At 41.0% G+C, this 15,775-nt stretch overlaps 5 non-coding genes across 5 annotated transcripts; 3 read left to right on the top strand and 2 right to left on the bottom strand.

The window, feature by feature from the left end:
- Window positions 1–917: 917 nt before the first annotated feature.
- trnae-cuc (transfer RNA glutamic acid (anticodon CUC)) lies at window positions 918–989 on the top strand. Its single transcript has one exon. It is a non-coding gene; the product is annotated as a tRNA-Glu (tRNA).
- A 211-nt stretch (window positions 990–1,200) lies between these two features.
- Window positions 1,201–1,272, bottom strand: trnae-uuc (transfer RNA glutamic acid (anticodon UUC)). The gene has a single exon. It is a non-coding gene; the product is annotated as a tRNA-Glu (tRNA).
- A 10,205-nt stretch (window positions 1,273–11,477) lies between these two features.
- trnae-cuc (transfer RNA glutamic acid (anticodon CUC)) lies at window positions 11,478–11,549 on the top strand. The gene has a single exon. It is a non-coding gene; the product is annotated as a tRNA-Glu (tRNA).
- Window positions 11,550–14,413: 2,864 nt separating this feature from the next.
- trnae-uuc (transfer RNA glutamic acid (anticodon UUC)) lies at window positions 14,414–14,485 on the bottom strand. Its single transcript has one exon. It is a non-coding gene; the product is annotated as a tRNA-Glu (tRNA).
- Window positions 14,486–15,488: 1,003 nt separating this feature from the next.
- trnar-ucu (transfer RNA arginine (anticodon UCU)) lies at window positions 15,489–15,559 on the top strand. The gene has a single exon. It is a non-coding gene; the product is annotated as a tRNA-Arg (tRNA).
- Window positions 15,560–15,775: the final 216 nt, after the last annotated feature.

Here is a 15,775-nt window from a genome sequence, read left to right on the forward strand (position 1 = left end):
TCGGAGTGCTTGTGTGATGAATGGCAATACCGAAGCATGTCACGCGACTCCCCATAGACATCGGAACCTCAATCTATCAGGGTTCTGTAACTCTACTGCTGTCCAAAAAGTCACTTCTGGTGCAGGAAGATGTGCTGGCTTTTTGAGGAGAGAAGCAAAAAAGATCAAGCTTTCCCATCACGGGAGTCGACCCCTGGCTGCATGGGAGAAATCCTGGAAGCCTAACTGCTAGAGCATATGGGAACTGGCAAGCTTTAACTGGGCAGAAGCTTGTGGGCCACTTTCATTAAATCTGGCCAGTGTGGTTTACAGAAATAAATGGTGTTACATGAATTCAAGGGTCATGTTTGTTGACTCACCCCGGGGGTTCAGTTTTTTGGCCAGAGTCCTGTGATTGCTGAATTGATACCTTGAACTGGTAATTAAGCTCTTGTCCAGGTGAAAATACTTGTGTCATGCATCTGAAAACACACATTGCAACCGTTATCTGGATGAAAAACTGTCTATCGTCGGTCTGTCAAGGTCCAAAATTGACATACGAATGGCAATACCGAAGCATGTCCGTGTCTCCCCTAGACATCGGAATGGGTGTGCAGAATATGTTTTTTTTTTGAAAAAAAAAGAAGAATGCCTGGAGATTTGCCTTTACTTCTAGATTTTGGAGAAGAAAAAAAAACAACAACAAAATAAGCCTGAGAAAAACAAGCACAGGGCAAGCCAACCAGGAGTCGAACCTAGAATCTTCTGATCCGTAGTCAGACACGTTATCCATTGAGCCACTGGCCCACCGTTAGTAGAGATTCCCGATTGCTACAGAGTTGTTGGTTTTAGATGTGACAGTGGCAAGCATTGTTGTCTGCTTATTCTCACCTTGTTATCAGGAGGTAAGCCTACCAGCCCACCAGCCCACCAGTCCCTCCCTGGTGGTCTAGTGGTTAGGATTCGGCGCTCTCACTGCCGCGGCCCAGTTTCGATTCCTGGTCAGGGAAAGCTCTTTTGGCTTCCAATTGTGGACTGCGAATTCAAGCTATGCTAACAGCTGCGAGAAATCCAGCTCCAAACCGAAAAAATGGTGAGCACTTGAAAAAAAGACTTCCTTCGAGCCGGAGTCGAACCAGCAACCTAAGGATTGCCAACACTCCAACCTGGTGCAGGAAGATGTGCTGGATTTTTGAGGAGGGAAGCAAAAAGAAGCATGCGTTCTCATACCGGGAGACGAACCCGGGCCGCCTGGGTGAAAACCAGGAATCCTAACCGCTAGACCATATGGGATATGGACACCTTAAACCGGCCAGTGGCGCCCTTTCCATACATGTGGTCAGTGTGGGCGCAGGATCTTGTAGTGGCCTGTTGCTTTAGGTCTGCGACTGTAACAATGTGATAATAATTTGGCAAAACAAGAATTATCCAAAAGGGCGGTTTTCTGATTTATATAGTTTTGTATGCATTCAAGGGATCTGTTTTTTTACTCACCCCGGGGGTTCAGTTTTTTGGGCAGATTCCAGTGAACCTAGAATCTTCTGATCCGTAGTCAGACGCGTTATCCATTGCGCCACTGGCCCACCAATAGTAAAGACCCCTGATTGCTACAGAGTTGTTGGTTTTAGATGTGACAGTGGCAAGCATTGCTGTCTGCTTATTCTCACCTTGTTATCAGGAGGTAAGCCCACCAGCCCACCAGTCCACCAGCCCCTCCCTGGTGGTCTAGTGGTTAGGATTCGGCACTCTCACCGCCCCATCCTGGGTTCGATTCCCGGTCAGTGAAAGCTCTTTTGGCTTCCAATTGTGGACTGCGAATTCAAGCTCTGCTAACAGCTGCGAGAAAGCCAGCTCCAAACCAAAAAAAAAGGTGAGCACTTGAAAAAAAAACCTCCTTCGAGGCGTTATTATAGCCGTACATTATATTATTATATTTTCTGAAAGTCCCTGTTTTTGTGTGTGTGTGTTTTATTGTTATGTAATACTGGAATACTTAAATACTTAAAATTTGCAACTTCAAATACAGTGAGAAATAGGCACAAAAACATTGCTAGTGCAAAGATTAAGATTAACAACCCTTTTTATTTGCAAATATAAAGTCAATAAAAAAATTATAACAGCAGTGCAAATATATATGCATGTACAAATATTGTGAGAATACAAAAAGGCACAATAACAATAGTGTGAGGGCAAATATTAACAATCCTTTTAATCTCTATATATATTTTAAAGCCAATAAAACATTTAGAACAGTAGTGCAATTTTGACACAATTAAAAATAATAAACAGTAAACCAAAAATGTTTACCACAGTAGTAAAATGTTTACGTATCAGTTTAAAAAAATATAATAAATATCAAACCAAAACAAACACAATAACAATAGTGTGAGGGCAAATATTAACAACCCTTTTAATCTCCATATACATTTTAAAGCCAATAAAACATTTAGAACAATAGTGCAATTTTGACACATCAATTAAAAATAATAAACAGTAAACCAAAAATGTTTACCACAGTAGTAAAATGTTTATATATCAGTTTAAAAATATAATAAATATCAAACCAAAACAAACACAATAACAATAGTGTGAGGGCAAATATTAACAACCCTTTTAATCTCCATATACATTTTAAAGCCAATAAAACATTTAGAACAGTAGTGCAATTTTGACACATCAATTAAAAATAATAAACAGTAAACCAAAAATGTTTACCACAGTAGTAAACTTTTTACATATCAGTGTAAAAATATAATAAATATCAAACCAAAACAAACATTTGCAGTGCAATTTTGACATCAGACTAAGAAAATAATAAATAGTAAACCAAGACAAACATTTACCACAGTAGTGCAATTTTGACATTCTAGCCAAAAAAAAGTAAATCAAAACAAAAATGGACCATAGTAGTGCAATTATGACATATTCGCCCCTAAAAAAATAGTAAATCAAATATACCAAAAACAAAATAATGATAATAATAAAAACATAAACATACCATATATATATAATGGTATGAAATATTTTTCCAACAGAGGCATGCAGCAGAGGAAACACACAGTAATTACACATAGACAGCTGTCATTGTTGGAGACTTGTAAATTGCACTATAAAGCAAACATTAACCAAATAAAAATATAATGTGCTGAAATAGCAGTTTTAAGAAGCTGGAGGGTTGCCATTCCCCTTTTTTTTTCTTCTATAACCTCGTTCCTGCAGCACAGCCCTCCATTCACCATATGATTGAGTCTCAGACTCTTTGCAGAACCAGTTGCCAAAGTACTGAAGATGTGATGGTGGCTTTCTCTCTTTGTTACACTTTCTGCCAAGAATGACATCTGTCTTCTTCACATATTTTCTTGTGACAGTTCCAGTGCGCTCCCTCTCCAGTTTTCTCTTTCTGTATTGCTGAGTGGAGTAAGGAACATCTTGACCGGATGTCTGTGTCTGAGCTGATGGTGGCAGAGCTGAAGGTAAAGGGAAGTTGAAGAACATCTCCTGTGAGGTACCTGGCACTGTAGAGGATGGCGCGCAAGGGCCTTTCACTGTAGGAAGCTGCACAGATGGTAAAATGAAAGGGAGAGAGATGGGTAGTGCTGGTGCAATGACAGGAAGGCTTTGATGTGATGTTGGAGCCTGGGAGATGGCCTGGGGTTGCAACCTCCCCTTAAGTTTTGCCTTCCCAGCAGTGTTTGGTGGCAGGATAAAAAGGTGAGGCTCAGCCAAATTGTCTGGATAGAGAGTTGGTCCTTTCTGCATAGCCGCAGGAAGCGTCTCGGGTCCTGCCATGGGTGCGTCTGGGGCTTGGATACCCTGCTTCAAAATCTCTTGTTCCTGTGACTTGCCACGCCTGCTGAACCTGGGAAACATAAAACGACAGATATTAATAAACATTTAAGCAATACAAAAGATCAACTACTATTTGTCATGACTATGATGCAGCAGCATGACACAGCTGAGATCACACAGCAGTCGTCTAATGTATTACTGCTTTTGTGAAATGGCCACTTTATTGAGATTAACATTGTATTATGAATTATTGATTCTTGCAGTCTGCTGAAGACAGCTGATCCATGTCATAAATCTTATCTTTCATAATGAAGAAGAAAACAGAAGTTGAACTCTTGTTGATTTGTTTCTAGACCTGCAAACCAGCCATGGTTACATTAAGGCTGATGATACAAAAAATTTTGAGAAGTGTTTCTTGGGTACGTTCCCCACTGAGAATGGGTAACAAATTTCAATCTGGATACTTCAGATCAATCTTGCGCTCTGTGTCTTGCCTGGTTGCCTGTTGATGGCAATATTAACCAAAGTTGCCCAGCAGCATTGATCAAAAAAAGTTGCCGTGTAACATCAGCCCTTAGCTGCTTTAAGTTTAGGCTTAGCGGTGACAATGCTTATTTACTCACCATTGTGTGACTGTTGCAGCGTTCACTTCTGGGAGCTGGATTGTGGTCTCACTCATCACCTTAGCATTAGTGAGGATGCACTCTCGGATGTGCTTGTAAGCACGTGCTACAACAGTGAAGCGGGACACCCTTACCCCGTCACAGCGCACCGCGTTTGGGTAGAGAGCACAGAGCCTTGTGAAAATGGCCTCCACCACTCGGTTGCAGTCAGGCCACTGTGCAGGACTATGAGCCCCAACGAAACACCTGCAAATTACAACAGGATACATATTATTAATGTAAGATTGTTTTCATTGTGTGATCTTATTTTTATTTTCCCTTTCCTATTCTGTCTGTTTTGCTTTGTGTTGTCTAAATGTTCATTGATAATATCTGCCCATAGTTATGTTTTCTTTCTTTGTTTTGTTTTTAGATTGATGTTGAAATGTCATATCAATAAATCAGGTCTCTACTGGATTACTGTGTTGTGGAATTATTACAGGGTGTTGTTAGTCAGCCTGTCAGATTTTATTCACAATAATGACTGCATATTATCCCGCTTATTACATGGCTACTTACTAAAGTACAGTAAAAGACAAATTATTTGACACAACATATTGATACAAAATGATTTTACCGATTTAAGAAATGATTGCTTTGTTTCTGCTAAATTAATTATTCCAATGTACGGTTGTAACTGTGTCCATAGCAATGTAACATACTTAGCAACCTAATATATATAGTCAGAATTAAATGTAAATCACAACTAATAATTTATGTTATAAACAAGATAAGCTAGTCATGAAGGTGTCAGGTTACTAAACAAAAAAAGTTGTAGGTGATATTTCAGCCAGTTTCAGAAATATATATATATATTACAAAACAATTTGTAAACCCTGTTTACTAAATATAACATACCTTTTGGTGCTCTCCACACCTGGGGCCACAATCTTCTTAGTGGCCCTGAATCGTCCCTGTTTTAGGTTGGTTTGGTGACGTGGTGGGTAAATGGTCTTTTTCCTGTCATACTCCCCCAATGCCTGCCATAGGGAGATGATCTTGATGCACTCTTCTCCCGACAAAGCCAGACAGTGGTCTCTGAGGCCAACCAAGAACTCTGCCAAGTCCTGCACGGCTCCATACCCCTCAATATTATCAGGTCCAACCGAATCCTAAAATGAAAGATAATTTAGGAACTTTTGATAGCATCAATGAAAACAAATATTCACATGAAAGCACATCCAATGTAACCCAGATTATGTTTACATACATGTAAATGTAAATAAAAAATAAACTGGGCCCTTACATCATGTGAAGTGTTCTCTTCCGATGTTGGACGATCCGTTTCTGCAGATAATCGGTCCACTGGGACAACATCAAAAAGGTAAATATTGATTGAAATTTTTATTTATGCCTTTCAATGTGATACATACAAATTTATAGTTAGTGTGATAACAAATACCGAAATCTTTATGAATACTTTGGTAAAACTCACAGCTATGTGCTCCAGGAAAGAGTCCTAGATTTGATTGAGTGTGCAGTGAGCTGCTGACAGGAGATGACACTGGTGATGGAGGGACCACAAACAGTGATGACGTGGTGCTGGTAGCTGGAGGAGTTGGAGATGATGCTGCAGACGCTGCAGACACTGATGCTTGTGAAGAGGCAGCAGGTGTCCGTTCAGTGTCAAAGGTGGGGACAGTGATGTCCTGAAACTCCTCAAGTTCAGCATAACCTTCATCCACCTCTATACCAACCTCAGTGGTCTCTGACTCTTCAATGGCCAACTTGTAGTCCTGCAGAACTTTACCAGTTTGCTGGTAAAGATATTCCACTCCAATAAGCTCACCTTTAAAATAGAAAAACATTGACAATTAGATAACATACCATAATATTATATTATAACTTAGTGGTTCAGTGGTTTATACTTAAATTAAAGTGTCACTAAAAACAAAAAAAAAATGTTATATACCAGTGTACTTTCTTGGCCCAACATAAGGAATGATTTTCATGCCCATAAGCTCCTCTGCAAGAGTGTTGACAGCATGACGCAGAAGATGGTTGTAGGAATGTGGTTGCTGCTGATTAGTTGTTGCTGCCACAGCCCGGTCCTCATTCCACCTTGCAAGCCCATCCAAAAGATATGCCTGAAAGAAGGTGTCACTTGCCAGCGTGCCTATAAATGAAAAAAAAAATAATAATAAGTTCACAGAACAAAAATTTCATATAAATACACAAATAGCTGTTCTTGCAATTCTCATAATTATTTCAGTATAAATCATATCTTAATTTAATAATTCAGTTAAATAATTTATTAACCTGGGATGAATCTGTTAAGGTGCAAGTGAAATGACTCAATTGAAGTGGAACCTCTGGCACAGCGGTATGTTGGCAGGCGGTGCCCTCCCTTCAGTACAGTACCCGTCTGCATGTAGAGCTGCACACCGGCAGGATCCTGGATGCAGGCCACATGCTTCCGCTGGGACTTTAAAATCTCTCTCATGCGGGCTGAGTTTATTAGTGGGACTCCCAGAGTGTCACGACCAGCATCTCCATCAAAGGCCTGAACATGGCTCTCAATCAGCGCCAGGGTCTCTTTGGTCCCGCGAGTGGTTCTCCCGCAATGTAGCGCTAGCTCGCTACGACTGATAAAGCGCAGCACATCAGCCTCGGATGATGGTTTCCCATCAACTTCCAGCTCTGCTTGCTTAGCCGTCTTCAGGGCAGCCAGGTCGACCTGGTCCCACATGAAAATACAATGGCTGAGGCCACTCATAAATGTGGCATATAACTGGTGAGAGTCGGTGGTGCAGCCGACAGCAAACCTTCGCATGAAGTGCCAGACATCTAACCGGATGGTCATTTGCCCCCACTCTTCAAACATCCTCCTCAAAAGAGTGTTGCCACAGCAGTCTCGGTCGACATACAGCACTTCGGGAGGAGCCACCCCAGCCACTCTGTATCGCTTGATAAGGCCTTCTATCATTGGCCCCAGACCAAAACCTTCGCTCGCTGTGAGCATGGACATGATCACCTGTCCATGCTCATTGCCAACATTAGTTGCCCAAGTAGCAGTGCCATAGCTGCGTCCTGCTAGTTTTCTGGCCACTTTTTTGGTAGAATCCATTTTTAAGATTCGACCATATTGTGATGTTATAGTGGCCTTGACCTCATCCAGCCTTTGCAGGACATCCTGGGCATACAGCCACCGGTGCTTGGGTATAGAAGGCATTGAAGGAGCAGGTTCAAATGTCACAGGCAGGATTAGGCTCGACGTGACAGCACTGGCAATCCCCTTGCAATCTGTCAGATACTGGGCTGTCTTTTGCAACCAGACATCAACATGACGCTCCTGTAGCTTGCGCTGGATCTGGCTGCTGCTGTTTCCCAGCCCACGCTGACGCATCAAAGTTACTACCTCAAAGTCACATGCAAGTTTTGAAGTAAGAATGCAAAGGAACAGCACCCTGTGGCCAATGTCGAGCTGGGAAACGAGATCATGGCTCCAGCTGATGACCTTCCTTTTACATCTTCGGCAGGCAAGGTACTCAGATGCCACAAAGTACATCTCACCCATGGCAACCACCTGCCTGATCTTTTGATGCAAGCCAGCTGAGGTCAGAAGTTATTTTTGACAGTCTGGATGCGGACAAGTCAGCTTCACTTGCCACAGTTTTCGTGGCATCCAGAGCAGCAGGCGATGGCCAAAGTAATTCTCCAAGGAAGGAGAATTACTGGTCTTCAGTGGCACCGGTGGAGGATACCACCAAAGTTTGTTCACCCTACTAAATACCAGCTCAGGATGCCCCTGTGCTGTCCACCTGAACAGGGCCTTGGAGATCCACCTCTGGTCCACTTCAGGCAGGGTGTGTGTCCATCCAGCAGGAAGACAGACTCGTCTTGCTGAAAAAATTAAATAAAATAGAAAAACAGAAAATAAACACATAAATAAACAAATTCACATTGCTTCACTTTACTTTATTATCCCTGGAAAGGAAACGTTGAATACTTTAAATAAGTATAGACGTACATGCCACATATGACTCCTCAAACTTAGCTGCCTCTGCCAGCAGTGTGTTGTCATCTATCACAAGGGACACAGTCGGACAGGTGAGGGTGGCTGAGGGTCCTGTGGCTGTCTCAAGGGACACAGTCGGACAGGTGAGGGTGGCTGAGGGTCCTGTGGCTGTCTCAAGGGACACAGTCGGACAGGTGAGGGTGGCTGAGGGCCCTGTGGCTGTCTCAAGGGGCACAGTCAGACAGGTGAGGGTGGCTGAGGGTCCTGTGGCTGTCTCAAGGGACACAGTCGGACAGGTGAGGGTGGCTGAGGGCCCTGTGGCTGTCTCAAGGGACACAGTCGGACAGGTGAGGGTGGCTGAGGGTCCTGTGGCTGTCTCAAGGGACACAGTCGGACAGGTGAGGGTGGCTGAGGGCCGCGCACGTGCCTGGGACAAAGCTACAAAAAAAACACAGGACAAACAGATAAACATGACTACTGAACAGCAATAAATGCTAAACAAACCAAAAAAGTGTTATACAAATAAATGTTTGCTTACAAGGTGCGACTTTAAGGGGGGGAAACCAGTCTTTTTACAGCCTTGTTCAAGTTTTTTTGGTTAGGCAACTTCCTAACCAAGAGGGAGCGGAGAGAGGCAGTAGAAGTATGGGTGGTGGTAGTGTGCTGGGTGGGGGTGGTGAACTCTGTGGGGGCAGAGTGCTGGGAGTCAGCAGCATGCTGGGGAGCTTTCCCAGCATATTGCTCTTCCTTCATGGCAATGGCAATTCTGCCAGAAGGAAAGAGCTCAATATACTCCCTGAAACTCCCCTTGTTGTGGGCATGTTCTTGGGAGTCTTTGCTGCCTCCTGTGGGGTCCCTCTTCATAGCTGCCACCAGATAAGCAGCATACCCCAGGGCATTTTCAGCCACCCACCTAAATGTTTGCCCACGAAATACACCAAACTGGATTTCAAAGAAATCCAACAGGTGCTTTCTGTTAGACAGATCTCCGTGGTGCTCACTTAAACTTTTCCTGGCTTTGTCCAGCCCTTCCCCCGGGGGCAGGGATCTTGTGTATGACTTTCCTCTGTTGGCTTCCTTCACCTTTGACGCTTCCACTGTATCCGTCAGATTCAGGCTTCCATCAGCCCGTCTCCTGAAGCGAGGTTCCATCTAAATTAAAAAAAGTGAACTATATTTACTTATGATCACCTTTTAATGTTGATTTTATATTATGCTTTGTTTGTGTATATATTTTTCTACAGGCTAAAAATGTTGGCTAACATATCAGAATTATCCCAGAGTAAGAGGTAATTTTTCAGATAATTATTATACATTAAAATATAACTTTTGTCCCACCTGAGACAGGGAAGGGAAAGTTCAGTCTATTCTATGTGATCTCCTTTTTAAAGACAAATATTTCACAAATTTGTCTGCTCTATTACAAGTAAAGATCATACATTCAAAATTCTAGAATCAAAATATACTTAAAGTACTAAAAGTATGCATACTATATTATTGCATTATAACAAGTAATGCATTAATGTGTAAGAATCGTTTTAATGTTGCAGCTGGTAAAACTGTAACTTAATATACTTTATATTCTGCTTGGTCGACTAATCTACAAAAATATGAAATACTTTTTTTTTATTATAATATTTTACATTGATTAGCTGAATTATTAGCTTGTCTGAACTACAGGTTATTCATTCAAAACAACTTTATATATTTGACACTTTATTTTTATGTTAACATAAAAACACAACTCACTTTACAATATGCTGGCACTAATATGCAATAAATAAATACAATTAAATGCATTAATTCATGCTTAATTCATGCACAGATAATCATGACTTAATATATAACTCATTAAGGACCAAACCATTTATTAATTATTACTGCATTGGCAACAAATGAACATTTTATATGATTCATAGATAAAGAAATCAATAAATTGTTGTTATTAGTTAAATGTGTCATAATGTATCCATTCCTTAATAACATATTATATTAACTAACAGTGTAAAATTATATCAATAATGAATCATTAGATAATAATTTGTAAAGATATCATTATGTTATTACTTTAACTTTACTTGTTGAGGTACATGACTAATTAAAAAAAAATCCATAACCACAATAACATTTTAACAATATGTTAATAGCTCTTTACCTCAACATGTAAAGTCATAACATGATTCCTTTGAAAATCATTAGCTCATGATTAATTAAAGCTGACAACTGGAAGTTGAAGTAAATAGCTTTGGCCACTGTAGTAATTAAAATATACATTTACGTCATTAGTTAATATAATGTTATTAAGGAACTAATACATTAAAGTAAATTTAACTAATAAAATTGTATTTATTAATTTATCTATGAAACATATAGAATGTTTATTAGTTGCTGATGTAGTAATCATTAATTAATGGTTTAAGTTAGTCCTTCATTCGTTTACATTAACTCATGATTATCTGTGCATTCGTTAAGTATAAATTAATGCATATTTGTGCACCAGTATTGTAAGTGTTACTTTTTTATTGATAAAAGATTCACTTACATTGCAAATGTTGGTTAGAAATTAATCGATGACCGTTATCTTCTTCTTCAGCCGTGATCCGCAAGTCTCCGGGGGTTCTTGACGTTATCAATTGTTGTTGATAACTTGTTGTTACTACGGAGAATCACGGATGAGGAACGAGCGCTAATTGGTCAATTTCTTGTTGTTACTGGGTGGAATCACGGTTGCAATACGAGCGCTGATTGGCTAATTGCTTGTTGTTACTGGGGGGAATCACGGTTGCGATACGAGCGCTGATTGGCTACTGCGCGGTTGCTATACGAGCGCCGATTGGCTAAAACATAAATTTCATGGTTGCAGCCGGGAACGTGATTGGCTGTCATAACAAAGAATAACCACGACCTACAGGTGACATGGAGCGCCACTGGCCCACCAATAGTAAAGACCCCTGATTGCTACAGAGTTGTTGGTTTTAGATGTGACAGTGGCAAGCATTGCTGTCTGCTTATTCTCACCTTGTTATCAGTAGGTAAGCCTACCAGTCCACCAGCCCACCAGCCCACCAGCCCACCAGCCCACCATCCCCTCCCTGGTGGTCTAGTGGTTAGGATTCGGCGCTCTCACTGCCGCGGCCCGAGTTCGATTCCCGGTCAGGGAAAGCTCTTTTGGCTTCCAATTGTGGACTGCGAATTCAAGCTCTGCTAACAGCTGCGAGAAAGCCAGCTCCAAACCAAAAAAAATGGTGAACACTTGAAAAAAAGACCTCCTTCGAGCCAGAGTCGAAGGAGGCAAAAAGAAGCATGCGCTCCCATACCAGGAGTCGAACCCGGGCCGTCTGGGTGAAAACCAGGAATCCTAACCGTTAGACCAACCATGAGCAACCATCAAGTCTTAGACAGTGTTCTAGGTTATTACAAGCGGAGTTTTTAGGTCCTATAATTAACACCTCTGTTTTTTCAGAATTTTTCATCAGCATAACAGTGAAAGCTAACACCATGTTTCCTGATGATATCTCCCAAGGGTAACATATAAAGCGTGAAGAGTAGCTGCCCTAGTACTGAGCCTTGAGGTACTCCATACTGCACTTGTGATCGATAGGATACATCTTCATTCACTGCTACGAACTGATGGCGGTCATATAAGTACGATTTAAACCATGCTAATGCACTTCCACTGATGCCAACAAAGTGTTCAAGTCTATGCAAAAGAGTGTTGTGGTCAATTGTGTCAAACACAGCACTAAGATCCAATAAAACTAATAGATGATAAGAGCAGATCATTTGTAACTCTAAGGAGAGCAGTCTCAGTACTATGATACGGTCTAAATCCTGACTGGAAATCCTCACATATACCATTTTTCTCTAAGAAGGAATATAATTGTGAGGATACCACCTTTTCTAGTATCTTGGACAGAAAAGGGAGATTCGAGATTGGTCTATAATTAACTAGTTCTTTGGGGTCAAGTTGTGGTTTTTTGATGAGAGGCTTAATAACAGCCAGTTTGAAGGTTTTGGGGACATATCCTAATGACAATGAGGAATTAATAATAGTCAGAAGAGGATCTATGACTTCTGGAAGCACCTCTTTTAGGAGCTTAGATGGTATAGGGTCTAACATACATGTTGTTGGTTTAGATGATTTAACAAGTTTATACAATTCTTCCTCTCCTATGGTAGAGAATGAGTGGAACTGTTCCTCAGGGGGTCTATAGTGCACTGTCTGATGTGATACTGTAGCTGACGGCTGAATGGTTGCAATTTTATCTCTAATAGTATCGATTTTAGAAGTAAAGTAGTTCATAAAGTCATTACTGCTGTGGTGTTGGGAAATGTCAACACTTGTTGAGGCTTTATTTTTTTAAATTTAGCCACTGTATTGAATAAATACCTGGGGTTATGTTTGTTTTCTTCTAAAAGAGAAGAAAAGTAATCGGATCTAGCAGTCTTTAATGATTTTCTGTAGGATATGTTACTTTACCGCCAAGCAATACGAAATACCTCTAGTTTTGTTTTCCTCCAGCTGCGCTCCATTTTTCGGGCTGCTCTCTTTAGGGTACGAGTATGCTCATTATACCATGGTGTCAAACTGTTTTCCTTAACCTTCCTTAAGCATAAAGGTGCAACTTTATTTAAAGTGCTAGAAAAGAGAGTCCATAGTTTCTGTTACGTCATCAAGTTGTTCTGAGGTTTTGGATATGCTAAGGAATTTGGTTACATCAGGAAGATAACTTAAAAAGCAGTCTTTTGTGTTAGAAGTGATGGTTCTTCCATACTTGTAACAAGAAGTAGAATTTACAATTTTGGCTATATGAAGTTTGCACAGAACTAAATAATGATCTGAGATATCATCACTTGGCTGAATAATTTCAACACCATCAACATCAATTCCATGTGACAGTATTGAATCTAGAGTATGATTTCGACAATGAGTAGGTCCTGAAACGTGTTGTCTAACCCCAATAGAGTTCAGAATGTCTATAAATGCTGATCCCAATGCATCTTTTTCATTATCAACATGGATTTTAAAATCACCAACTATTAAAACTTTATCTGAATCCAGAACTAACTCGGACATCTGAGAAATCCTGAAAACGTTGTTATAAATTGAAGCAACACTTCCACCTTTGCCTTTTAGACGCGGCTCATGTTTATAACAGTGATGTTAGGGGGTGGACTCATTTAAAATAATGTAATCATCAGGTTTTAGCCAGGTTTCTGTCAAACAGAGTACATCTATATTATGATCCTGTGATTGCTGAATTGATACCTTGAACTGGTAATTAAGCTCTTGTCCAGGTGAAAATACTTGTGTCATGCATCTGAAAACACACATTGCAACCGTTATCTAGATGAAAATCTGCCTATCATCGGTCTGTCAAGGTACAAAATTGACATATTGTGAGGTTAATAACGAAAGTGAGACCAATTTTTAATCCGCAAAGTTGCTGATTATTCGCTCGTTCAGTTTAATGGAGATTACAATGTATTCTCAATGTCCAGGTGGCAATTAGTGATAAGGCTTCAAAATGGCAAGCCCGTGACATCAAAACAACATGGCATTACACCCTTCAAAGTAATAAAGCAGTTACAGAGTAGCAATGAAATTGTTCATTCGAAAATCAACTGGCTGCCAGCCTGCAGTTTATTTCCCCTTTAATCGCCGAGCTTGTCGGAGTGCTTGTGAGACGAATGGCAATACCGAAGCATGTCCATGTCTTCCCTAGACATCGGAATGGGTGTGCAGAATATGTATTTTTTGGAAAAAAAGAAGAATGCCTGAAGATTTGCCTTTTCTTCTGGATTTTGGAGAAGAGAAAAAAAACACATTAGACCAGCGACCTAAGGATTGCCAACACTCCAACCTACAGTCCTCCACTCTACCAGCTGAGCTATCGAAGTGGCAAAGTGTTAGACAGAACCTCGACATATCACGGTCCTGTAGCTCTACTGCTGGCCAAAAAGTCACTTCTGGTGCAGGAAGATGTGCTGGATTTTTGAGGAGGGAAGCAAAAAGAAGCATGCGTTCCCATACCGGGAGTCGAACCCGGGCCGCCTGGGTGAAAACCAGGAATCCTAACCGCTAGACCATATGGGATTTGGACACCTAAAACTGGCCAGTGGCGCACTTTCCATACATGTGGTCAGTGTGGGCGCAGGATCTTGTAGTGGCCTGTTGCTTTAGGTCTGCGACTGTAACAATGTGATAATAATTTGGCAAAACAAGAATTATCTAAAAGGACGGTTTTCTGAATTATATAGTGTTGTATGCATTCAAGGGATCTGTTTTTTTTACTCACCCCGGGGGGTCAGCTTTTTTGGCAGATTCCTGTGATTGCTGAATTGATACCTTGAACTGGTAATTAAGCTCTTGTCCAGGTGAAATAACTTGTGTCATGCATCTAGATGAAAATCTGCCTATCATCGGTCTGTCAAGGTACAAAATTGACATTTTGTGAGGTTAATAATGAAAGTGAGACCAATTTTTTATCCGCAAAGTTGCTGATTATTCGCTCGTTCAGTTTAATGCAGATTACAATTTATTCTCAATGTCCAGGTGGCAATTAGTGATAAGGCTTCAAAATGGCAAGCCTGTGACATCAAAACAACATGGCATTACACCCTTCAAAGTAATGAAGCAGTTACAGAGTAGCAATGAAATTGTTCATTCAAAGATCAACTGGCTGCCAGCCTGCAGTTTATTTCCCCTTTAAAAGCCGAGTGCTTGTGAGACGAATGACAATACCGAAGCATGTCCGTGTCTTCCCTAGACATCGGAAAGGGTGTGCAGAATATGTCTTTTTTGGAAAAAAAGAAGAATGCCTGAAGATTTGCCCTTTCTCCTGGATTTTGGAGAAGAGAAAAAACACACAACAAAAAAATAAGCCGGAGAAAAACAAGCACAGAGCGAGCCAGCCAGGAGTCAAACCTAGAATCTTCTGATCCATAGTCAGATCCATAGCGCTATCCATTGCGCCACTGGCCCACCGATAGTAAAGACCCCTGATTGCTACAGACTTGTTGGTTTTAGATGAGACAGTGGCAAGCATTGCTGTCTGCTTATTATCACCTTGTTATCAGGAGGTAAGCCCACCAGCCCCTCCCTGGTGGTCTAGTGGTTAGGATTTGGTGCTCTCACGCAGAGGCCCGGGTTCGATTCCCGGTCAGGGAAAGCTCTTTTGGCTTCCAAATTTGGATTGTGAATTAAAGCTCTGCTTACAGCTGTTAGAAAGCCAGCTACTAAACCAAAAAATGGTGAGCACTTGAAAAAAAGACCTCCTTCGAGCCGGAGTCGAACCCCCGGAAAAGCTCTTTTGGCTTCCAATTGTGGATTGTGAATTAAAGCTCTGCTTACAGCTGTTAGAAAGCCAGGTCCAAACCAAAAAAT

Source organism: Carassius carassius, chromosome 38 (genome assembly GCF_963082965.1).
Source record: "Carassius carassius chromosome 38, fCarCar2.1, whole genome shotgun sequence".
Classification (NCBI taxonomy): Eukaryota; Metazoa; Chordata; class Actinopteri; order Cypriniformes; family Cyprinidae; genus Carassius; species Carassius carassius.